Below are 25,708 nucleotides of genomic sequence, written 5' to 3' on the forward strand. Positions count from 1 at the left end.
CACCTGGCAGCGCATTCCAGGCACCCATCACCCTCTCTGTAAAGAAGGATGAGAGGAGATCTCATTGAAACATATAAGATTGTTAAGGGTTTGGACACGCTAGAGGCAGGAAACATGTTCCCGATGTTGGTGGAGTCCAGAACCAGGGACCACAGTTCAAGAATAAGGAGTAAGCCATTTAGAACGGAGACGAGGAAACACTTTTATTCACAGAGAGTGGTGAGTCTGTGGAATTCTCTGCCTCAGAGGGCGGTGGAGGCAGGTTCTCTGGATGCTTTCAAGGGCTCTTAAAAATAGCGGAGTCAGGGGATTATGGGGAGAAGGCAGGAACGGGGTACTGATTGGGGATGATCAGCCATGATCACATTGAATGGCGGTGCTGGCTCGAAGGGCCGAATGGCCTACTCCTGAACCTATTGTTTATTGTATATTGTATATTGAACCTTGCCCCGCTCGTCTCTTTTGAGTAGGTACAGGGCCTGTCCCACTTGCTGATTTTTTCGCCGACTGCCGGCGTCATATCAGTTTCGCCAAAAGATTGTGAACATTTCAAAATCCAGGGGCGACAAAAAAATGTTGCGACACTTGAAAAAAAGCAGCGCGTCAAACGCCATCACGCCGCATCACGTTGCGAATTTTTCGGTGACATGATACGTCAGTCAATTATGCGGCTAGTCGCCGAAAAAATCGCCGAGTGGGACAGGCCCTTCAGCATCTTCACAGTGATGCTATATATGGCTCCAAGGTGTATAGGAAGGAACTGCAAATGCTGGCTTAAACCCGAAGAGAGGCAGGAAAAGCTGGGACAGGCAGCATCTCTGGAGAAAACGGAATGGGTGAAGAAGGGTCTCGACCCGAAACGTCACCTATTCCCTTTTCTCCAGAGATGCTGTCTGACCCACTGAGTTACTCCAGCTTTTTTGTGTCTATCTATAGTTCCAAGACGATAGCATCAAAATATCAGTGGGTGGTAAATAGTTCCATATCAGCTGCTTCCTGTCAGAGGAGATCGCACTGTAATTATATGGTTTCCTTTCAAATGTCCAGTGGATAATCGGAATTGATTTACCATGTACAGAAGAAAAACTGCTGGAAGACATGCAAGATTTTCCCATGTGATAAGGTTGCCCGGTAAACATCAGCCTCACTGATCTCTCTGTTCTGAAATCCAATCAGGCAATGTTTTATTAAATTAACTAATTTCAGCTAATGTCATTCAGACGATTTAACAAAACTTAATCTGACATTTATATTTTGCTGGAAGGAAAGTGTTCATTTGATATTTTGTCCGTAAATGGTTATGATATGAAGTGTGTTATGATATGACCAAGATTGACAATCACTCGCTAAACTCGTTTTCTCAAATCATTTGTGTTTAAAGAGCAGATTTTGAAATGACTTCACACCTATCTATTAAGCAAAGACGTTCCCTTAATCAAGATACAATAAACCCTAGTTGTAATGAATCACAATCACAATCACAATAATACTTTATTAGCCAAGTATGTTTTGCAACATACGAGGAATTTCATTTGCCGAGTCAGTCATACAAATAAAAAGCAACGGAACACACAAAACACATTTTAACATAAACATCCATCACAGTGCCTCCTCCGCACTCCTCACAGATGGAAGGCGAAATAAAGTTCAATCTCTTCCCATTGCTCTCCCGCGGTCGAGGGCCTTGAGCCGTCCATTGACGGGATTATCTTGACTGCCGTAGCCGGTGGCGGGCCCTCCGCGTCGGGTCGATCGGTTCCTGTATCGGGGGGGATGTCAGTTCTCCCGCGCCGGAAGATCGAACCCCGCGTCGGGGCTGGTCGAACCTTCCGTGACGTTGGAGCTCCCGACATCCACGGCCTCTCCCGAGACTGCGAGCTCCCGATGTAAAGTCCGCAGGCCGCGGTTGGAGCGATGTAAGTCCACGCCCCGCCGTGGGGCCCAAGGTCAGCCCGAGGAGGCCTCCAGCTCCATCGGTGGTAGGCTGCAGAGCGACCGGTGATTGCAACCCGAAAAGTAATCGAATCTCCGGCAAGGTAAAAAACGGAGAAAAAAGTTTCCCCCTCCCCCCCCCTCCCCCCATATAAAACAAACCGGAGAACATTTTCACAAACTTTTAGCACACACTAAAAATTTAAAAAAAGACGAAAAAGCAAACAGACTGTTTTTTTCATATAATCAAAAAATGTATTCAATTATTAAAAAATAATATTTACACTACAATAAAACAAACCAGAACCCACCACCATATTACAACACAAACAAATACCCTAAATAAACTACTATACAACTATGTTACAATCCTTATTGAGGGTGCATTCAACCCCCTGCGGTGCCCAGCGGTCCCGCAAATCCCCCAGGGTGAAAGCTGCAAAGCTACAAGATCTCAATACAGCAACACAGGTGGTGGCGGGTTAGAAACAGATAGATAAACATGCAAACAAATATTCTATTCAATGTTAAGCCAATCTTCATTAGCAGTTCATAAGTCATAGGAGCAAATTAGGCCATTCGGCCCATCAAGTCTATTCCGCCTTTCAATCATGTCTGATCTACCATTCCTTCTCAATCCCATTCTCCTGCCTTCTCTCCATAACCCCCGACACCTGTACCAATCAAGAATCTGTCAATCTCCACCTTAAAAAATATCCACTGGCTTGACCTCCACAGCCGTCTGTGGCAATGAATTCCACAGATTCAAGAGGTTCCTCCTCATCTTCAGAGAGTGGTGAATCTCTGGAACTCTCTGCCACAGAAGGTAGTTGAGGCCAGTTCATTGGCTATATTTAAGAGGGAGTTGGATGTGGCCCTTGTGGCTAAAGGGATCAGGGGGTATGGAGAGAAGGCAGGTACAGGATACTGAGTAGGATGATCAGCCATGATCATATTGAATGGCGGTGCAGGCTCGAAGGGCCGAATGGCCTACTCCTGCACCTATTTTCTATGTTTCTATGTTTTCTTTCTAAAGGTACTTCCTTTTATTCTGAGGCTGTGGCCTGTGGACCTGGACTCTCCCACTAGTGGAAACATCCTTTCCGCATCCACTCTGTGCAGGGCCCTATATATTTTGTGCAGAGTTGCGTGAATGAATTTCATATTCTCCCTTGGCTTAAGTACAGAAACTCAATATGTTTCACGCAGCAAGATGGGCCAACTGAGCCCAGGCCAAGCTGGGAAAGTCTTGATCCTTGATAACACCGAGCAATGTTGCTTACTGGACCATGTTTTGTTGCTTCCAAATTGTTTTAGTTGTCATGACGACATCTTAAACAGCACTGAGACCTGGGCAAAGGTTTGTGTCGAACACAAAAACTAATGACTTAGTCGGCGTGATACGGAAACACACGCGTATAAATCAATATTTTATCCAAATTATAGAGGCAACCAACTGAGGGGAAAACTAAACTAACTGAATGACTAAATTATGAATTAGTTTATCTATTCCACAGGTTGTTTCATGATTACGTTAATGAGGACAACATTGAACGCACTGGCTCATACTGATTATCTTGCATAATTCATCAGAACAAACGAGATATGGGTGCCAGAAAGAAGCAGACGGTAGAGCCGCTTCCTCACAGCGCCAGAGACCCGGGGGTTCGATCCTGACCTCGGGTGCTGCCCGTGCGGAGTTTGCACGTTCTCCCTGTGACCGCCTGGGTTTTCCTGTCCCGGGTTCTCCCGCTCCCTCCCACACTCCGAAGACGTGCGAGTTTGCAGCTTAACTGGCTCCTGTGAATCGTCCCTGGATCGAGACCTCTCTTCAGACTGAGAGTCAGGGGAGAGGGAGTCTAGAGATATGGAGGGGTAAGGTGTGAAAACGACAGATCAAAGCAGACGATGCTCAGGAAATGTAGGAACGGTTCATTGTCAGCTGAGAGAAAGGTGGCAAGGAGGTAAACAATCAGTAAAATTAATCAGAAGGGCGGTGAAACTGGCCGGAGAACTCGGGTGGGGGAGGGACGGAGAGAGGGAATGCAAGGGTCTCAGTCTGTAGAAGGGTCACCATTTCCTTTCCAGAGATGCTGCCTGACCCGCTGAGTTACTCCAACATTTTGTGTCTATCTTCGGTGTAAATCATCTTCTGCAGTTCCTTCCTGCACAAGAGCTGCTAAGAACAGATTCAGAATACTGCAGAGAGAAGGAAAGCCGAGCAACATCACTTATTTACCATCTCACAACCTCTAATGATTATCCTTGTTATTCGGCATTTCTGGACTGGTAAGATCTTGACGTTCATTTTCAATACTAAGTAATGAAAGTAGCACTTATCTTCAGTGTAAACCAGCATCTGCAGTTCCTTCCTACACAAGGGTCACAGTTAACAAAAGATCATGAGTGATAGGAACAGAATTAGGCCATTCGGCCCATCAAGTCTACTCCGCCATTCAATCGTGGCTGTTCTATCTCTCCCTCCTATCCCCATTCTCCTGCCTTCTCCCCATAGCCTCTGACACCCGCACTAATCAAGACACTGCTGTCTGAAGAAGGGTCTCTACCCAAAACGTCACCCATCCCTTCTCTCCAGAGATGCTGCCTATCCCGCTGAGTTACTCCAGCTTTTTGCGTCCATCTTCGGTTTAAACCAGCATCTGTAGTACTTCCCTACACAAGACAGTGTTGCTGCCCTAAGCTGGTTATAATCCCCCGGCAACTTTACTCTGCGTCCATCTGGCCTTTGTGTGTGTCCGTGACCACCAGCGCTGCGTCCGTCTGGCCACCCTCACCGCCTTCCGTCACCGACCCAGCTATCAGCCAGCCTCCGGATGGCCTTCTGCTCCTCCTCTGCTGCCCCCTGCTGCTGCCGTTGGCCACGGGCTCTAACGCTGCTGCCTCTTGGCTTCCCTCTGCCTCCTGCCCACACAGTGGGCAGCCCAGATCACTTCTGCTCTCACTCATCCGCCCCGCTTTCCTCTCTCTCTCTCTCTCTCTCTCCTCCCTGGCCTCCCTCCAGCAGCATCTCTGCCGTCCCCCTAGATCTCCAAATACTGCCACCAATGTCCCCCACAAAGACACTTTGCTTCTCTTGCTGTGTCCCCCCCTCACTCCGCTGACAACTAGTTTTCCAGTCTGAAGAAAGGTCATAGCCTAGTCATCTTCAATAGAGATGCTGCCTGGGTTACTCCAGCACTTTGTGTCTTTTTTGTTTTGCTAAAACCAACATCTGCGGTTCCTCGTGTTCCTCCTACAGGGACAGTTTGGGCAGGCTAGGACTTTATTTCTTGGAGTGCAGGAGGCTGAGGGGTGATCTTATAGAAGGAACTGTGTGTAAGAAGGAACTGCAGATGCTGGTTTAAACCGAAGACAGACACAAAAAGCTGGAGTGACCCAGCGGGACAGGCAGCATCTCTGGAGAGAAAGAATGGGTGGCGTGTTTCGGGTCGAAGGGTCTCGACCCATTCCTTCTCTCCAGAGATGCTGCCTGAGCCGCTGAGTTACTCCAGCTTTTTGTGTCTGTCTAAAATCATGAGGGGAATAGACAGGGTGAATTTTACTCTGAGTAGTAGAAACTGAGCACGTAGGTTTAAGGTGAGAGGAGAAAGATTTAACAGCAACCAGGAGCGCAGACTGAGAGTGCAGTTTGGAGCGACATTGTTTAAGTGGAAAAGGTTTTGTACATGACCATCTAACCTGAAGCTGTGTCAGTTTTTCCCAAGGTATACAAAAATGCTGGAGAAACTCAGCGGGTGCAGCAGCATCTATGGAGCGAAGGAAATAGGCAACGTTTCGGGACGAAACCCGAAGGGTTTCGACCCGAAACGTTGCCTATTTCCTTAGGTCTGAAGAAGGGTTTCGTCCCGAAACATTGCCTATTTCCTTCGCTCCATAGATGCTGCTGCACCCGCTGAGTTTCTCCAGCATTTTTGTGTACCTTCCATTTTCCAGCATCTGCAGTTCCTTCTTAAACATAAAGTTTTTCCCAAGACAGGTTCTGAAGTGCTAAAAGTTATGTTTTGAATGAATGAATGAATGAATGAATGAATGAATGAATGAATGAATGAATGAATGAATGAATGAATACGTTTATTGTCATTGCACAATACTGTGCAACGAAATTCCATTACATCTCCTCCGGTTAAAAAAAATACAAACACGACAACCATTAACACATATGTACACTTATTAGTAAAAAATAAATAGGTATTTTAAAAGAATTTAAAAGAATTTAAAAGAATTGGTGATTTACTAGCATATGAAATACTTCTTCCAGATAACATTCTGTAAAGGGTAATGGGTTTCTGCTTATAAAGTTATAACAACATTAGAAGACATTTGGATAGGCCTTCTTCATCTTATCGAGTCCACACACAAGATTAGAAAATGCCCAGCCAGAGCTGAACACACTTGTCCGCGTCTGCACACAATGGTGTCTGTCTTGTCGCTTCTTGTGCGTGGTGGCGGAAAGATTGGTGGAAACAGTGAACGCTCTTTCCTTCACCCCCATTTGGATGGGTACATGGATAGGAATAATTTTAGTGGGATATGGACCAAACGTGGGCAGGTGGGACTAGTGTATGCATGGTAGACAAAAGGATTTCCCCTCTATCCTTAAGCTGTGACCCCTTGTCCTGGAAGTCCAGGACAAGGGGTCACAGCTTAAGGATAAGGGGGAAATCCTTTAGGACCGAGATGAGAAAAACATTTTTCACGCAGAGAGTGGTGAATCTCTGGAACTCTCTGCCACAGAAGGTAGTTGAGGCCAGTTCATTGGCTATATTTAAGAGGGAGTTAGATGTGGCCCTTGTGGCTAAAGGGATCAGGGGGTATGGAGAGAAGGCAGGTACGGGATACTGAGTTGGATGATCAGCCATGATCATATTGAATGGCGGTGCAGGCTCGAAGGGCCGAATGGCCTACTCCTGCATCTATGTTCTATGTTTCTAAAAGTGCTGGAGTAACTCAGCGGGTGCAGCAGCATCTATGGAGCGAAGGAAATGGGCAACGTTTCGGGCCGAAACCCTTCTTCAGCATGTTAGTCGGCATGGGCGAGTTGGGCCGAAGGGCCTGTTTCCACGCTGTATGATTCCATAACTCTAAAATGTTTAGGTGACGTTTCAGGTCACATACCCTTGAAAATAGACTTCTTTGACAATGCAGTGCTTTCTGTTTAATCTTGGATCGATGATATACTTTTATTGGTTTATATATCCCAATACCTTTTTTTATTAATGATATGAAAAATGTTCATACCAGTGCCACTAAGATTTGTGCTTCAAAATAATTTATCCTGCCAACATACCGATCGGCGGACGTGGTGATATTTAGTCTCTTCCACAAAAAAAACCCTTTAAGAATGTGAAGAAATGTTCTCTCTGCAGTCGTTCTGTTTTCCATATAATTCCTATCCCGAGAACAGTGTTCCCAGAGTTTTGTGATCAAAGAGGGCAGTGTACTCAGTGACGATGTCTAGCAGCGGAATCTGAAAACAAGTGTAATTAGTTCCGTCCCGGCCACCACTTTTATCAGGGCCTCGTTCGATCTTCAAAGGAGGATCATCCGTCCTCTGCAGAAATCTTTCAAACATATTTTCCACCTAGCCGCTTATGTGCTACTTAAGGCCGGGTGGAAATATTAAAGTGCTGGCCAAAGATGCTGGCAGCTCAGATGGAAGTCTCACAACGACCTCCTCTTACGGCTAAGTCTAGCTATTATCTCACAAGGCCCCTGGGCTATCTAGTACTTAGCGCAGAGCCGACTCAACGGCTACCAACTATCCCGCGTGGTCTACGGGGTCTGGCTCGACGCTCTGGTGCTATTTTCCTTTCAGATCAATGAGAATTAATCTTTAATTTAATGAGATTTTGTCTCTGGGATTGAAAAAAAAGATAATGAAGAACGGCGGCTCTCCATTGGTAGACTTGCTGGAGATTCGTCAAAGGGAGGTCTGGTTAATAATTAAAGATGACAATTTGGAGGATGATATTTTCGATGTGATGAAAATGTGGCCCGTTACTAGAATTGCCCAGAGGCTGACAGGAAACAATACACATAATTGAGCTTGTGGGAAGTGGTGGTGGTGGTGGTGGTACTGGCAGTGGGAGGATGGGGGGAGGGACTGGTGCTTAGTTTAGTTTAGAGACACAGCGCAATGACAGGCCCTTCGGCCCACTGACTCCGTGCCGACCAACAATCCACACTCATTTACACCACCCTGCACACAGTAGGGACAATTTTACATTTACACCAAGCCAATTAACATACGAATCTGCACGTCTTTGGAGTGTGGGAGGAAACCGAAAGTCTTGGAGAAAACTCACGAGCAGAACCTACAGACAGCACCCGTAGTCAGGATCGAACCCGGGTCTCTGGCGCTGTGAGGCAATAGCTCGACTGTTGCGCCATCCCTTAGTTCCATTGGGGGATGGGGGCGGCCTGAAACACTGGCGATATCTCCCTTGAATTCTGCCACTTGCACAATGCCCTCGTTCAGGACTTTTAATAATGGGAGCAGATGGGGAACGAGGCCGGTGGGAGAGGAGAGGGAACCGGGGTCTGGCCCACCGCGCCCTCGAGGTCGGCCACGGGGAACAAGGGTGGACGGGCGAGGAGAGGGTGGTGGGTTCGCCGGTCGATCCGCACGTCCAAGGGAAGGCGACGGCTGGAGGCCTCGCCGCAGCCTGGAACTCGCCTGGAGCGGGCATCGCCCATAACACCTAGAGTGTGGACTGGACTCTGAAAATAGCGCCAAAACATGGCGCCTCTTGCACGCGGGATCAGGAGACTATTCCTGTACACTTTGCTAATCGAGGATGTGTTCAGGAATGGCTATAATTAATAATTTTACCGTGCGTTTACACATGTGACAACAAAAAGCGCCATTGATCCATCATCGGTGCTTCGATGTTACAGGTAATAATTAACACGTCAATCGGTTCTTTGCAAACAGTCACAAAAGGGTTAAGTTAGACATTTGAGAAAATATAGCAGTGAGGAGCTCTTTAGTACTTGCTATGCACCAGCACTGTGGTGTTTGCGGAGCCAGAGTGATATAATGCCCCATTTATTTCACCGCCTTGTTTTCAGTGGTGAGATTAGCATCAGTGGACTCTACAGCAAATACAGAGCAATCAGAACTGCCAGCCCTTTCTATTTGGAAGAGTTTCCATTCATGTTTCTGGCTGCTGTGTGCTGTTGGCAGTGACTAAAGCACTGGCACTAGTCAGCGGTGTCACCTCAGCTCAATCCGTGGACTTTATCCCAATTACTGGGCCTACGCTGAAGATCCCATAACTAATCCTAATTAGGATTTTAAAAGTGCAGGAAGGCACTCCAGATGCAGGTTTAAACCGAAGATGGACACAAAATGCTGGAGTAACTCAGCGGGACAGGCAGCATCTCTGGGTAGAAGGAATGAGTGACATTTCATAAGGTCATAAGGAATAAGAGTAGAATTAGGCCATTCGGCCCATCTAGTCTACTCCGCCATTCAATCATGGCTGATCTATCTCTCCCTCCTCACCCCATTCTCCTGCCTTCTCCCCATAACCTCTGACACTTGTACTAATCAAGAATCTATCTAACTCTGCCTTAAAAATATCCACTAACTTGGCTTCCACAGCCTTCTGTGGCAAAGAATTCCCCAAATTCACCACCCTCTGACAAAATTAATTTACATACATAAATACATAGACAATAGGTTCAGGAGTAGGCCATTCGGCCCTTCGAGCCAGCACCGCCATTCAATGTGATCATGGCTGATCATCCCCAATCAGTACCCCGTTCCTGCCTTCTCCCCATACCCCTTGATTCCGCTAGCCCTAAGAGCTCTATCTCCTGTTACTCTCTTTTGAATGCATCTAGTGAATCAGTATCCACTGCCTTCTGAGGCAGAGAATTCCACCGATCCACAACTCTCTGTGTGAAAACGTTTTTCCTCATCTCAGTTCTAAATGGCCTGCCCCTTATTCTTAAACTGTGGCCCCTGTTTCTGGACTCCCCCAACATCGGGAACATATTTCCTGCATCTAGTGTGTCCAATCTCTTAATAATTTTATATGTTTCTATAAGATCCCCTCGCATCCTTCTAAATTCCAGTGAATACAAGCCCAGTCACTCCATTCTTTCATCATATGACAGTCCCACCATTCCGGGAATTAACCTCGTGAACCTACGCTGCACTCCCTCAATAGCAAGAATTAAGAGACCAAAACTGCACACAATACTCCAGGTGTGGTCTCACCAGGTCCCTGTACAACTGCAGTGGGATCTGTTTGCTCCAATACTCAACTCCTTCTTAAAAGAACGTCCTTTCATTCTGTGGCTATGGCCTGTCGTCCTAGACTCTTCCACTAATGGAAGAGTTTTGGGTCGAGAAGAAAGGGTCTGAAGAAAGGTCGTGACCCAAAATGTCACCCATTCCTTCTCTCCAGAGATGCTGCCTGACCCGCTGAGTTTAGTTTAGTTACTCCGGCTTTTTGTGTCTATCTTAGTTTTTAAAAAGAACAGGTTTGTCCCTCAAGAGTCAATGTTAGGCAAACTTTGTTATGGTTTTAAATGTAATGGAAAGGTATTTGGCTCGGACAACCTTACACTGTTAGTTAAAATATAAAAACATTGAATTTAACTACTTACTACCCAAATGAAATGACAGGTTATATTGAGGTAAAAATTCGCAGCAAATTACTAACTAGTCTGAATCCTCCCAGTATTTTAATGTAAGATTCTGTTACTAAATAAAGTCAGAATAATTTTTCAATTCTTGCTAATACAGCTCACACAAGGCCAGTCACCCTATGTTGGTTAGAACGCAACAAAAGCTTTTCACTTTACATGTGGCAATAAACTAAACTGAACTGACTGATGAATGAACAGGTTCAAATCACACTGTTCCCCATTTCTGGTGTTTGATCTTTAGACTTTAGAGGTACAGTGGGGGAACAGGCCATGCCGACCAGCATTCACCCTGTGCAGTAACACCATCCTATACACTAGAGACAATTTACAATTTTACAGAAGCCAATTAACCTACAAACCTGTGCGTTTTTGGAGTGTGTCGGATAGTGCGAGTGTACAGGTAATCACTGGTCAGCGTGGACTCGCTGGGCCCGTTTCTACGCTGTATCTCTGAAGTCTATAAAAGGCAAAAAGGCTAACATGGATGTAGTGGGCCGAAGGGCCTGTTTCCGTTCTATCCAACTCTATGAATCTAGTAGCTGAATAAAAATCCCTTCAGCATTCAGCACTGTTTATCCATGTTTTACCAGTTTAACAACAACACTCTAATTCTTTCCTTGTTCATTACCGGTGCATTATGATCATTTTAATATCTATATGAATACTTAGAATCTGCCAGGCTTAACATCAAAGATAAAGATGAATTGTTTGCCACATAATGTTGAACAGGGAAATTTGGTCTTTGGTTTCCATAGTCTTTTTAATGATTCCAGATTGTTCAAACTGTTTAGACCACTGTTAATACCAAAGCTTTGAGCTGAATGCAAATGCATAAGATGCTTATTATCCTGTTTGTTTGATCATTGACATTTCTTTTAGATGACTTCCATTTTGCATTGTTGGCCTCTGTCTATGTCCTTGATCTGTTTGGGACCATGACTGGCTGTGGGATGCTTGGCAGAAAGATTGAGGTTAAATGAAGAAGATATTCTCTGGTTTAACAATGTCAAAGCCTGTCCTTACTTGGGCAAGCAGCAACTTCATCCAAAGATCCTCTGTGATCGGCATAGCTGGAGTTTGAATTGAATTGAATTGAAGCCTGTAAAACCACTGGTTCCGTCAGCTGACATTCCTCTTCTAATGGAAAGCAGAAAGATGCCTCTTTATCACCACTCAATGAAAGACACTTAACGACGATGTGGGAATATGTGGTTTCATTTCCGTGATTTCTGAAAATGCGGTTTTATGAGGAACCTTTTGAGAGAAAATAAATAAATATATATATTTTTAGTTTAGTTTAGAGATACAGCACGGAAACAGGCCCTTCGGCCCATCGGCTCTGCACCGACCAGCGAACCCCGCATATTAACATTATCCTACACACACTAGGGACAATTTTTACATTTACCAAGCCAATTTACCTACATACCTGTACGTCTTTGGAGTGTGAGAGGGAACACGCGGTGTCCACAGGGACTTTGGAGGCCTTCCGTGGACGCTGGTCGTCGCGGGGGTTTGAGTGTTTTGTTGATAAATTTGGAGGTATATTAATTTGATGATCGTTTTATTTGTAAAACTGTCAACATAGGCAGTCTTTGATTGTGCTATTTTGTATATTTATGTTATTTTTTTTGAATAAAAGTATTTGTATAGTAAAAAAAATGCGGGTAAAAAGGGATCGTTGTATGTTGGTACAACAGGCAGCATGGACAGAGTGGGCCGAAGGGCCTGATTCTGTGCTGTACGATTCTGGCTTGAAGGAAGGTCAAGTTAAAGTTCATTGATACAGTTAGCAAGCTTGCTCAAAAAGTAAAAATCAACAGGGATTCGTTCCACTAAAATGAATATCTGTGAATTGAGCTTCCTGTGAAGCGAGGTGTGTATAAATTTGGGAGTTTCACTTCCTGTGAATATGATTGCTCCGTCTGTGTTTTCTTTCCAAACACTCTTGTACAATGGAATAAAATAATGTGTGTTTTGGAGGAAAAGGGGGTTTGAACTCAATAATATTCCATTCCCAGAAGCTATTGCCTTATAATAACATTACTAATACGACCCATAGAAAAATAAAAAGTTTAAAGTTCCATAACTTTATGCTTTAACTCTTTGTAACGTGAAGAATAGATACAGCATTCAGCAGTTTTGCTGATAACCTCCAGGGTTTTTGATCTATAAAATTATGTTTTTTTTATTTTACAAGATTGTAACCTATTTGTCTTTCTGAAGCTTTGAAACAATTGCATTTCTATTGTATGGTTTAGTTTAATTTAGTTTTGTTTCATTTAAAAAATATTTTCACGTGTACTGAGGTACAATGAAAAGCTTTTTTATTGCGTGCTAACCAGTCAGCGGAAAGACTAGACGTGATTCCAATCGAGCCGCCCACAGTGTACAGATACAGGATGAAGGGAATAACGTTTAGTGCAAGATAAAGTCCGATTAAAGATACTCCGAGGGTCTCCTATGAGGTAGACGGGGGATCAGGACCTCTGTCTAGTTGGTGAGAGGACGGTTCAGTTGCCTGATAACAGCTGGGAAGAAGCGGCCCCTGAATCTGGAGGATGTGAGTTTTCACACTTCTGTACCTCTTGCCTGATGTGAGAGGGAAGAAGAGGGAGTGACCAGGGTGAGACTTGTCCTTGATTATACTGGTGGCCTTGCTGAGGCAGCGTGAAGTGTAGATGTGTACATATTTTATTAACTCAGATTGCATCGTGTTCGGTACGGACGTTGTGAGCCAAATGGCCTTTTGCTGTTCTGTGTTCCATTGTTCTGACGTGCTTTCCTGAATTGGTTAGTTGTCCAAGCCACTTCCATTTGAGCAATTGAGTGGTTCTTGATATATGACAATGAAATGTCGGAAACATGTGCAGCCAATTCACACGCAGCAAACTCCCAGCACAAACACACGCACACACGCGTGATTTAAATCTGCTACATGTGTGAATGGCAGGGATCGATGGCTAAATAGTACCCAGGACGTCACAAATAACATCTCAGCGCTTCATTAACAACATGGCATCCGACACAAAAAGCTGTAACTCAGCGGGACAGGCAGCATCTCTGGACAAAAGGAATGGGTGATGTTTCGGGTCGAGATCCTCCTTCAGATTGAGAGTCAGGGGAAAGGGAAACGAGAGATATGGATGCTGAAGTATAGAGATACAGAACAAATGAATGATAATGCAAAATAGTAACAATGATAAAGGAAACAGGCCATTGTCAGCTGTGGTGATAACGAGTTATACAGACAATTGGACTCAACAAGACGACTTTGAACCCAGTACAATGACTTGGGTGGGGGAGTGTCGGAGAGAGAGGGGATGCCAGGGTTGCTTGAAGTTAGAGTAATCAATATTCATACTGCTGGGTTGTAAGCTGCCCAATCGGAATATGAGGTGCTGTTCCTCCAATTTGCTTTTGGCCGCAACACAGGATCTATTAGCTCCGGCTGCAGTTCAAGTTCAAGTTCAAGTGAGTTTATTGTCGTGTGTCCCTGATAGGACAATGAAATCCTTGCTTTGCTTCAGCCCACAGAACATAGTAGGCAATTACTACAAAACAGATCAATGTGTCCATATACTATAATATAAATATATACACACATGAATAAATAAAATGATAAAGTGCAAATAACAGATGATTGTTTATTAATAATCAAAGTTTTGTCCGAGCCAGGTTTAATAGCCTGATGCCTGTGGGGAAGTAGCTATTCCTGAACCTGGTTGTTGCAGTCTTCAGGCTCCTGTACCTTCTACCTGAAGGTAGCAGGGAGATGAGTATGTGGCCAGGATGGTGTGGGTCTTTGATGATACTTCCAGCCTGCGATAAATCCCCTCGATGGAAGGGAGGTCAGAACCGATGATGGACTGCGCAAGAGAAGAGCATGCAGTAAGATGCTGCAATAAAAACAGTTACTTGCAAAACGTACCCTGTGATTACCTTATAGAAAATGAATACTTCAATGACTCAAACTCAGCCGTTGTACTGCTGTTTAGGGCAAAATGTGCTTGCGTTGAATACAAGCCAAGAAGAGCATGTGTGAAGCATTTGGAGAAGTATGTAGAATGTTATTTTTGGAAAGGGAGGCGCTCATTTTGAAGATTTCAAATCGGCGTTGTGAATGTATTGAAACCTTGTTATCCTCCGAGTGAAGCAGACAGGCAAGTCTCCGATGCTTTCATGAGCTCGTGGGGTCTGGGGTTGTTTTTCATGCGTGTGGACACTCATAGACCACCCAACCCTCTAAAAGAAAGCGATCTAGGAATTCCAACGGGCGGTGTGAGATTTTGCGCGCTGTGAATTTGATCTAAAACCTAATTGCGAAATTCCGTGCACACATTAAGCCGTCACTGAATGTTTAAGAAGGAACTGCAGATGCTGGAAAATCGAAGGGGGACAAAAATGCTGGAGAAACTCAGCGGGTGCAGCAGCATCTATGGAGCGAAGGAAATAGGCAACGTTTCGGGCCGAAACCCTTCTGGGTTTCGCCCCGAAACGTTGCCTATTTCCTTCAGGGTTTCGGCCTGAAACGTTGCCTATTTCCTTCGCTCCATAGATGCTGCTGCACCCGCTGAGTTTCTCCAGCACTTTTGTCTAAGCCGTCACTGAAAACCATTCAATGGCTGGCATCTAAGAAGATAGACACGAAATGCTGGAGTAACTCAGCGGGACGGGCAGCATCTCTGGAGAGAAGGAATAGGTGACGTTTGGGGTCGAGACCCTTGTTCAGACTCCAGCATTTTGTGACTACCTTCGATTTAAACCAACATCTGCAGTTCTTTCCTACACATTTTGTCTGCTCTCCTCTTAGAGTTGGAAACTACTGGGCAATTTTAACTGACACCTATTGGATTGCAACACATGCTTGATGTCAGTTGTGGAATTAGCTAGCAGGAGGGGGTCATTTGCCACAGACATGGCCCTTGATTAAGGGCGGCACGGTGGCGCAGCGGTAGAGTTGCTGCCTCACAGCGCCAGAGACCCGGGTTCGAACCTGACTATGGGTGCTGTCTGTACGGAGGTTGTACGTTCTCCCCGTGACTGCGTGGGTTTTCTCCGGGTGCTCCGGTTTCCTCCCGCACTTCAGGTTTGTAGGTTAATTGGCTTTGGTAAAATTGTAAATTGTCCCTAGTGTGAAGGATAGTGTTAGTGTTAGCGGATCACCTGTTGGTGCGGACTCAGTGGGCCGAAGGACCCTTTTCTCTAAAGTCTCTAAAGTCTAAAATAAAGATAAAGTAAAGATAACATGTGCATGTCATACACACAGAGTTAGCACCTGCTTCTTCATTACAGATCCATCCATGCCGTCACTTCCAGAGAGGCTGGCTCTGTCTCCTCCAGAATCAAAACTATTTACCCGATATCTGACTAGGATGGATCCCGTGTCCAAGTGCAACTGAAAGACTTTGTCACCGTTGCCCACAAGAGTTTTATTCAACTTAAGTTTCCATCAATCAACTAGTAGAGCTGACGCCTCGCGGTGCCGGAGACTCGGGTTCGTCCTGACCTCAGCTGCTGTCCATGTGGAGTTTGCACGTTCTCCCTGTAGCCGTATGACTTTCCTTCGGGTGCTCCGATTTCCTCCCACATCCCAAAGACGTGCGGGTTTGTAGATTAATTGGCCCTACCCCTAGTGTGTAAGGAGTGGATGGGAAAGTGGGATGAAAGTGTGAATGGGCGATCGCTGGTCGGCGTAGACTCGGTGGGCCATAGGTGCCAAGTTCCATGCAGTATCTCTAAACTACACTAAACTAAATTAAAATTGCTCTGTTCAACTTCAAAACAATCTCCAAACTAAACCAAATAACGTGTTAAAACTCTCATGGGCAAGCAAACAAGCTGAACCAATTTACCCTGAAGGAGAAGGCTAAAAATAAGCAGGGGTTTAAAAAAAAAATATGTAGTAGGTTGAAAGACACAGCTGTTTCCATTTGTGGGGGAGAGAGTCTAAAACCAGCAGCTATAAACGTGACATACCCAGTAACACATTCAATAAGGAGCTGAAGAGAAGGGTTTTAAATGTGGAACCTGTTAAAGAAGGAAGTGGTTAAAACAGATGGAGATGCTTGAAGACAAAGGCAGATGAGTGTGGAGGATAGGACGGAGGATTGTGTTGATGTGGTTAGATGACCACAGACCAGCTGGGAGACATGGCCCATTTTTCTGTAGTGTAAATGCCATGTAAGGGACCTGTTTTAACAGAGAACGGTACAACGCAGGAACAGGCCCCTCTGCCCACAATGCCCTTGACAAACATGGTGCCAAGTTGAACTAATCTCCTCTGCCTGCTCGTGATCCATACCCCCACTGGCTCGATCAATAAAACCCTTCAACCCCACTATCTAATCTGTCTCCACCACAACCCCTGGCAGCGCGTTCCAGGCACCGACAACTCACTATGTAAAAAATAACGTACCCCGCACATCTCCTGTCAACATTGGCCCTCTCACCGTAAAGCTGTGTCCTCTTGTCATTGACATTTCCACCCTGGGGGAAAAGGTTCTGACAGTCCACCTCATCTTTAGACTTTACTTTAGAGATATAGCGAGGAAACCAGGGCCACCAAGCCCGCGCCGACCAGCGACCCCCGCACACGAGCATTATCCTACACGACTTACAATTTGCAGAAGCTAATGAACCTACAAACCTGTATGTCTTTGGAATGTGGGAGGGAACCGGAGCACCCGGAGAAAACCCACGTGGTCACGGGGAGAACGTACACATTCTGTACAGACAGCACCGTAGTCAGGATCGAATCCCACTGTAAGGCAGCAACTCTACCGCTGCACCACTGTGCCATCCTGAGTTATCTCAAAATAATACATCACTCTCAAATTGTCATCTCTTATCTCTTGAGCCACTCATTAAATACTTCTTTTGGAATGTTTGATTCTTGTTTGGGGGACTATCGTTAGTGCTGATGTGACTCCTTCAACAATCAAAGCAAACACTCAGGAAGTCACGAAACAGAACTATGCATATTTTATTTTTTAAGTACGTTTTCTAAATACCGGCCATTTTCTGGTAACAAAAGACAAATATCGTGCAAAAATCTGAAGAAGGGTTCCGACCCGAAACGTCACCTATTCTTCTTGTCCAGAGATGCTGCCTGACCCGCTGTTACTCCACCATTTTGTGTCTATATTCAGTATAAACCTGCAGTTTCTTCCTGCACAAATACTGCTCCAACTGTCTTATATTTGTTTATTCGTGGGGTCGGGAATAGTTAAACACTCTGAGATCTTGCTTTTCTGCTGTTTTAGTGCGTACTCCCTTGGGACAAACTGTACTAAAGAGCATTAAGGCCGAAAAGACATCATCACCGCATAGTTTTCATTCAGCAAATCAGTTGCCTGTTTGATGAGAGGTCTCTTTCGGACTTTAGAGATGCAGCGCGGAAACAGGCCCTTCAGCCCACCGGGTCCTTGCCGACCAGTGATCCCCGTTCACCAGCACTGTCCTACGCTCTAGGGACAATTTACAAGTTTACCAAAGCCAATTAATCTACAAACCTGCACGTCTTTGGAGTGTGGGAGGAAACTGGGGCACTCAGAGAAATCCCAAGCGGTCACAGGGAGAACGTACAAACTCCGAACAGACAGAACCTGGGTCTCTGGCTAAAGGAATCAAGGGATATGGGGAAAAAGCAGGAACGGAGTACTGATTTTAGATGATCAGCCATGTACAGATTGATTGGTGGTGCTGGCTCGAAGGGACGAATGGCCTACTCCTGCACCAATTTTTCTATGTTTATAGAATAGATAGGGTGAATGCGTAGAGCCTTTTTTCGCAGAGTTGGGGAATTGAGAATCAGAGGACATAGGTTTAAGGTGAGGGGGAAATACTTAATTGGAACCTGAGAGGCAACTTTTTCACACAAAGGGTGATGGGGGTATAGAAACATAGAAACATAGAAATTAGGTGCAGGAGTAGGCCATTCGGCCCTTCGAGCCTGCACCGCCATTCAATATGATCATGGCTGATCAACCAACTCAGTATCCCGTACCTGCCTTCTCTCCATACCCTCTGATCCCCTTAGCCACAAGGGCCACATCTAACTCCCTCGTAAATATAGCCAATGAACTGGCCTCGACTACCCTCTGTGGCAGAGAGTTCCAGAGATTCACCACTCTCTGTGTGAAAAAAGTTCTTCTCATCTCGGTTTTAAAGGATTTCCCCCTTATCCTTAAGCTGTGACCCCTTGTCCTGGACTTCCCCAACATCGGGAGCAATCTTCCTGCATCTAGCCTGTCCAACCCCTTAAGAATTTTATAAGTTTCTATAAGATCCCCTCTCAATCTCCTAAATTCTAGAGAGTATAAACCAAGTCTATCCAGTCTTTCTTCATAAGACAGTCCTGACATCCCAGGAATCAGTCTGGTGAACCTTCTCTGCACTCCCTCTAGGGCAATAATGTCCTTCCTCAGATTTGGAGACCAAAACTGTACGCAATACTCCAGGTGTGGTCTCACCAAGACCCTGTACAACTGCAGCAGAACCTCCCTGCTCCTATACTCAAATCCTTTTGCTATGAAAGCCAACATACCATTCGCTTTCTTCACTGCCTGCTGCACCTGCATGCCCACTTTCAATGACTGGTGTACCATGACACCCAGGTCTCGCTGCATCTCCCCCTTTCCTAGTCGGCCACCATTTAGATAATAGTCTGCTTTCCTGTTTTTGCCACCAAAATGGATAACCTCACATTTATCCACATTATACTGCATCTGCCAAACATTTGCCCACTCACCCAGCCTATCCAAGTATGGAACGAGCTGCTGGAAGAGGTCGTTGAGGCAGCTACTATCGCAATGTTGAAGAAACATTCAGACAGGTACATGGATGGGACAGGTTTAGAGGGATATATGGGCCAAACGCTGGCAGGTGGGACAAGTGTAGATGGGACATGTTGATCGGCATGGGTAAGTTGGGCTGAAGGAAGACACAAACTGCTGGAGTAACTGTGGGACAGGCAGCTTCTCTGGAGAGAAGGAATGGGTGACGTTTCATAGAAAACATAGAGAATAGGTGCAGGACGAGGCCATTCGGCCCTTCGAACCAGCACCCCTGGGTCAACTCAGGTCGAGAGCCTTCGTCAGACTGAAGTCAGGGGAGGGGCGGGACAGAGATAGAATGTAGTCGGAGACAGTAAGACTGGTGGGAGAACTGGGAAGGGGGAGGGGGTGGAGAGAGGGGGAAAGCAAGGGGCTACTTGAAGTTAGAGAAGTCAATGTTCATACCGCTGGAGTGTAAACTACCCAAGCGGAATATGAGGTGCTGTTCCTCCAATTTGTGCTGGGCCTCACTCTGACAATGGAGGAGGCCCAGGACAGAAAGGTCAGGTTGGGAATGGGAGAGGAGTTAAAGGGCTGAAGGGCCTGTTTTCACGCTGTGTAACTCTGTGACTCTCCGATGCTTTATAGTTTCCACAAAGACATAGAATTTTGTTTTGCTTCTATTAATCTTGCAATCTTGACTGAAAATCTCACTTAGGAATTCCTGGATATATTATGAGTCCTTCCCTCCCCCTCCTGTGTCGTCTGGGGTGCAAGGGCTTTCATCTTTATGTAGACCGTCAACAGTGCAAATTGAAGAGGCATACAGGTACTCACGCCAGTGGCTTTGAAGTTGAGCATGCTGTCGAATCATGACACTAGAGTCTGCTTAATGTCGACGAATGGCCCATCCATCCTTCTGTTCACCGTTCCACCTGGGAGGCGAGCGAGGTGCACCCTGCCTGTGCTTGGCTGAAACACATTAAGATTATTCCTTCCAGACGGCATCTTTTACGATTGAGTCACCCCCTGCTCGCATCCTCGGCATACCGTTGAAATCCCCGTCGATTCATTCAAAGATCACTGCTTTGAAATCGTTTTGGTTGTTCGAGATACAGCCTGGAAACAGGCCCTTCGGCCCACCATGTCCATGCTGGCCATCGATCACCCGTTCACACCAGTTCTACATTAGCTCTCTATCTCATCTGACACACTCAGGGCAATCTTACAGAGGCCAATTGGGGCGGCACGGTGGTGCAGCGGTAGAGTTGCTGCCCCACAGCGCCAGAGAACCGGGTTCGATCCTGGCGGTGCGGAATTTGGACATTCTCCATTTAGAGTGTATACGTAGATCAGGGGTGGGCAACCTTGTTCTGCATAGAGGGGTTTCTCCGGGTGCTCTGCTTTCCTCCCACATTCCAAAGACGTGGGGCTTTGTAGGTTGATTGGCTTCAGTAAAATTGTTCCCTCGAGTGTCGGTTAACGCTGGTATATGTGTGACCGCTGGTTAGCACGGTAACAATGGGCCAAAGGGCTTGTTTCCAGGCTGTCTCTCTATAACTAACTACAAGACTGGATAGACTCGGCTTGACTCGGCTTGTACTCGCTAGAATTTAGAAGATTGAGTGGGGATCTTATAGAAACTTACAAAATTCTTAAGGGGTTGGACAGGCTAGATGCAGGAAGATTATTCCCGATGTTGGGGAAGTCCAGAACTAGGGGCCACAGTTTAAGGATAAGAGGGAAGTCTTTTAGGACCGAGATGAGAAAATCATTTTTTACACAGAGAGTGGTGAATCTGTGGAATTCTCTGCCACAGAAGGTAATTGAGGCCAGTTCATTGGCTATATTTAAGAGGGAGTTAGATGTGGCCCTTGTGGCTAAAGGGATCAGGGGGTATGGAGAGAAGGCAGGGATGGGATACTGAGTTGGATGATCAGCCATGATCATATCAAATGGCGGTGCAGGCTCGAAGGGCCGAATGGCCTACTCCTGCACCTATTTTCTATGTCAATGTTTCTATGTAAGCCCACGCAGGTCACAGGGAGAACATACAAACTCCGTACAGACAGCACCCGTAGCCAGGATTGAACCCGGGTCTCTGGCGCTGTAAGGCAGCAACTCTACCGCTGCGCCACCGTGCCGCAAACCTACCACTTAAAAAATTGTTCTATGCATTATAGTTATCGCCGGGAACAGGAGATGGATCTTTATTTTCTGCTTTAAAAAGCCTTGAAGCAAAGTGATTTATTTTTCATCAGGAATCGGCCTGTTTCTTTAAGGTTGTTCTCCTGGAGTTAAGCATCCCTTTGACCTCAACAGTGTGGTGATCTCGGCTGGCTAAATGGAAGTTGCTCACAAGGAAAAAGAACAATCTATCTGGGATAGAGAGCCTTTGGCACCATTGAGGAATAGCTGACAGCCAAATTAAACCATCAGTTCTATATTGCATTACAATGCTGATCATTAGCATGTCCAAGATTTATGGGAGAATGATTGTCTCTTTAAGTCAGGCTGCAGTTGACTAATGTTATATAAAAATCATGAAAAATTGACATTTATTTATTTATCTTTTGTTTCTGTGGGGAACTTAAGTTAACTTTCTGAGGTTACATAAACTTACAAGTATGCCATAGGTCTATAGCACAACGTTAGATCATAAGTGGTAGGAGTAGAATTAGGCCATTCTGCCCATCTAGTCTACTCCGCCATTCAATCATGGCTGATCTATCTTTCCCTCTCAACCCCATTCTCCTGCCTTCTCCCCATAACCCCAGACACCCGTACTAATCAAGAATACATCAATCTCCGCCTTAAAAATATCCATTGACTTGGCCCCCACAGCCGTCTGTGGCAATGAATTCCACAGATTCACCAGCCTCTGACTACAGAAATTCCTCCTCATCTCATTCTTAAAGGTACATTCTCTAATTCTAAGCAACAAAAAGATTAATGCAGCGATGTAGTGATTATTAATGTTTAAGAAGGAACTGCAGATGCTGGAAAAATCGAAAGTAGACAAAAAAGCTGGAGCAACTCAGCGGGTGAGGCAGCATCTATTGAGCGAAGGAATAGGCGACGTTTCGGGTCGAGACCCTTCTTCAGACTGGATTTTAGTCATTCATTCATTTAGTCTTCACACTGTGTTTTTGATTTTCTGTTTTTGGATTGAATTCTGTTTTTAATTTGTGTCTCTGTGATGTCTTTATTACTTGTTATATTCCGATTATATGTTATTCCGATTACTATGTAAGGTGTCCTTGAGATGTCTGAAAGGCGCCCATTAAATAAAATTTATTATTATTATTATTATTCTAAACGCTCTTTAACTCATTCTAAATACTCTTCTATAAAGGAGGCACAAGGAGCTACAGATGCTGGCTTGCAAAAAGAAATAAAGACACAAAGAGCTGGAGTAAGTCAGTGGGTCAGGCAGCATCTCTGGAGAACATAGATAGGTAACGTTTCGGGGTGATACACTTATTCAGACTTAAGAAGGGTCCTGGCATGAAATGTCACCTATTCAAAAGGCTTGGATAGAGTGGATGTGGAGAGGATGTTTCCACTAATGGGAGAATCTAGGACCAGTGGTTAATAGCCTCAGAATGAAAGGATGTTCCTTTAGGAAGGAGATGAGGAGGAATTTCTTTAGTCAGAGGGTGGTGAATCTGTGGAATTATTTGCCACAGAAGTCTGTGGAGGCCAAGTCAATGGATATTTTAAAGGCAGAGATGGATAGATTCTTGATTAGTATGCGTGTCAGGGGTTATGAAGAGAAGGCAGGAGAATGGGAGATAGATCAGCCATAAATGAATGAAGGAGTTGACTTGATGGTCCGAATGGCCTAATTCTTTTCCTATCACCTGAAATTGAAAGAAACCCTGATAGTTATTAATTTAGAAATAGACACAAAGTGCTGGAGTAACTCAGCGGAACAGGCAGCGTCTGTGGAGAACGTGGACGGGCGATGATTCAGGTTGGAACCCCGGCCATTTTTGTTTCACTGTTTATCGGCATAAGTTCATAAGTGATAGGAGCAGAATTAGGCCATCAAGTCTGCACCGGCATTCAAACATGGCTGATCTATCTTCCCTTCTCAACCCCATTCTCCTGCCTTCTCCCCATAACCCCTGACACCCGTACTAATCAAGAGTCTATCAATCTCTGCCTTAAAAGGTTTTCACTACTCACTGATTTCACTGCTAATTTCCAAATCCCTCTGGTATGTTGTATTGTGCTGAACTCATCCCTAATAGTAAATTCAAAGCACAGTCAAGATTATGCACTTGGTAGGAATGTTTTGAAATCTGCAACAATTTGGACAGAAATAATTTAACTTGAGTACAAGTGTTGACTGTTACAGAGATGTTATCGATCATAAGAATGTTTGGATTAGATTATGAAGTATGATGTTTGGCAGATGAAGCTTTTGATTTATATTGCTGCAAATTGCTTTACCACTTTTTAATGAAGCTAAGTCAGTGTTGTGGATCAGAGTAACGTTGAAAGTTGTGTAACCATGAAGAATCTGAAGCGCAGTGAACAATATGGTTGGGTTAAAGATAGACACAAAAGCCGTGACCACAACTTTAAGTAGCCCTTGCTTTCCCTCTCTCTCCATCCCCTCCCCCTTCCCAGTTCTCCCGCTAGTCTTACTGTCTCCGACTACATCTTATCTCTGTTCCGCCCCACTACCCTGACATCAGTCTGAAGAAGGGTCTCGACTCGAAACGTCACCCATTCCTTCTCTGCAGAGATGCTGACTGTCCCGCTGAGTTAAATCCAGCATTTTGGGCCTATCTCCGCTGAGTATAAACCAGAATCTGCAGTTCCATCTTTCCACAATAAATACTGTTCATGGGCCTGTCCCACTTACGCGACTTTTTCGGCGACTGCCGGCACCCGTCATAGGTCGTTACAGGTCGGCGAAAATGTTCAACATGTTGAAAATCCAGCGGCGACCAGAAAGACGCTACGACTCTTTGGGCGACTGAGGAGACGACTCACGACCATACAGGCGACACCCTGGCGACATGTCGTGGGGTGAAGCCTGTATGGTCGTGAGTAGTCGCCCACAGAGTCGTACCTTGTTCTGGTCGCCGCTGGATTTTCAACATGTTGTACATTTTCGGCGACCTGTAACGACCCATGACGGGCGCCGCCGAAAAAGTTGCGTAAGTGAGACAGGCCCATTAGGTTTCCCTGTGCAGTGCTCTGCTGAATCTGACATAGATTCCATGCTGGACTTATTTTGCAAGTGAGCATATTCACTGCTGCAGTCTGAACCCCAGTGTGATGGCACTATTGCCTGTAGGAAATAGAAACTCTCTCTATTGATTAGTTGTGGGTTCCAGTATTTTTCTCAGCACAACCGACTGGTGTGATTACTTCGAGTCAGCTCTTAAGGGAACATTCCACAATGCAAGTATCAGATCGTGAGCAGTGATGATACTGAATGAATTAGTGTAGTAGTGATGGGAGGTAGCGGGAAAGTGAGAGGAATTCAGAGGGGCCTTGACATATTTGTGAATCACAGAGCTTTCTAAGGGCATAATCTTTATATCGGAGAGCCATGGACACGCTACAGAGCTAACCTCAGACACTCCTGGCTGGAAGTTTAGTTTAGTTCAGTTAAAAGCTACAACATGGAAACAAGCTTAAGATAGACACAAAATGCTGGAGTAACTCGGCGGGACAGGCAGCATCTCTGGAGAGAAGGAATGGGTGACGTCTTGGGTCGAGACCCTTCTTCAGAATGAACTTCAGTCTGAAGAAGGGTTCCGACCCGAAACGTCACCTATTATCCAGAGATGCTGCATGACCTGCTGAGTTACTCCAGCATTTGTGTCTATCTTCTGACAATCAATCACCGTTCACACTAGTTCCATGTTTTACCACTATATTTATAATATAGTGTGTGTATGTATATATGTATATAAAACATAGTGTGTGTGTATATACGATATGATACAATAGAACTTTATTTATCCCAGGAGGGATATATATATATAATATAGCGTGTGTATGTATAATATAGTTTAGTTTAGATTTTTTTTGTTTAGAGAAACAGCGTGGAAACAGGCCCTTCAGTCCACCGCACCCGCGCCGACCAGCGATCCCCGCACACTAACGCTATCCTACACACACTAGAGACAATTTTACACATACACCAAGCCAATTAAGCTACAAACCTGTACGTCTTTGGAGTGTGGGAGGAAACCGAAGATCACAGAGAAAACCCACGCAGGTCACGGAGAGAACGTACAAACTCTATACAGACAGCACCTGTAGTCAGGATCGAACCCGGGTCTCCGACG

At 45.3% G+C, this 25,708-nt stretch overlaps 1 protein-coding gene across 1 annotated transcript in view; it reads left to right on the forward strand.

The window, feature by feature from the left end:
* The window catches only part of hs3st6 (heparan sulfate-glucosamine 3-sulfotransferase 6), a 108,391-nt gene that overhangs the window by 55,689 nt on the left and 26,994 nt on the right, over window positions 1-25,708 (forward strand). The window lies entirely within an intron of this gene.

The sequence above is a fragment of the Amblyraja radiata genome, chromosome 22 (assembly GCF_010909765.2).
Source record: "Amblyraja radiata isolate CabotCenter1 chromosome 22, sAmbRad1.1.pri, whole genome shotgun sequence".
In the NCBI taxonomy this organism is placed as follows: Eukaryota; Metazoa; Chordata; class Chondrichthyes; order Rajiformes; family Rajidae; genus Amblyraja; species Amblyraja radiata.